Below are 940 nucleotides of genomic sequence, written 5' to 3'. Positions count from 1 at the left end.
TCCAATGGATGTATGCATGAATTGTGATAATAATTGTACGAGCCCCCAATAAAATGATTACAAAAAAGAAATGAAGTTATTCATCTGTAAAATTAGATTGTGTAATGTGCACATTAGGTTCTATCACCAAAGTCCTGTTTTCCAGCTACTGACCCCTCCTCTTTATTTCAACATTTGAACTCGATTCTCCAACAATTATGCATCTGGATCGCATATTTGATCAATTGCAGATTGAAGAAGTTGATGGACTGCTTCGATTTCCTTATCACTGACTTTAATGGTTGGGACGTAAATCAAGATATTAGTTGTATTAACTGGACTTTTTGTAGGCATATTGTTATTACCCTATCATAGGTACTTCAAGATAGCTCTTGAAATTTTTTTGGACAATGAATTGGATGGCATTATTCTTAAATCTGTCACTCCCAGCACAGTGAACAATTTGAGATTCTGATTCAAAATGTCCAATACTAGGGCATTTCACTTCACTAATTCCTAATATGTAAAGTTGTATCTATTTCTTTCCACTTTTGAAAGCTTTGAGGAGACAGCTCTTTCAAAGAGAGTGTTTTGAACTACAGGAAAGGAGAACAAAAGATCAGAATCACAAAATGACATTGATAATTAGAAAGTCACGATAGTGTGGGTCTGAGGACGTTAAAAGGTGGGATTAATTCATCAAGAAAGAGGTGTGTTTCTAGAGAGAGTAAATTATAGAGAAGTATTTTAAATGATGAATAAACATGTAAATAAACAGATTTCTTCAGTAACTGTCAAGTAAATATAATTTAAAACACGACTATTAAAAAAATGATCCTAAAACAGTATTATTTGCTGCTGCTGTTTTATTTGTTTATTGGTTAATTGGTTTTTGACTAGTCACTTACTGATATGTGAGAGCTCTTTATGAGAAAATACTATTGACAGTTAATAAATATTG

This window comes from Echinops telfairi, unplaced genomic scaffold (genome assembly GCF_000313985.2).
Source record: "Echinops telfairi isolate 266 unplaced genomic scaffold, ASM31398v2 ScPeMD7_33;HRSCAF=127, whole genome shotgun sequence".
Lineage (NCBI taxonomy): Eukaryota > Metazoa > Chordata > Mammalia > Afrosoricida > Tenrecidae > Echinops > Echinops telfairi.
Note: the sequence above shows the minus strand (reverse complement) of the source record.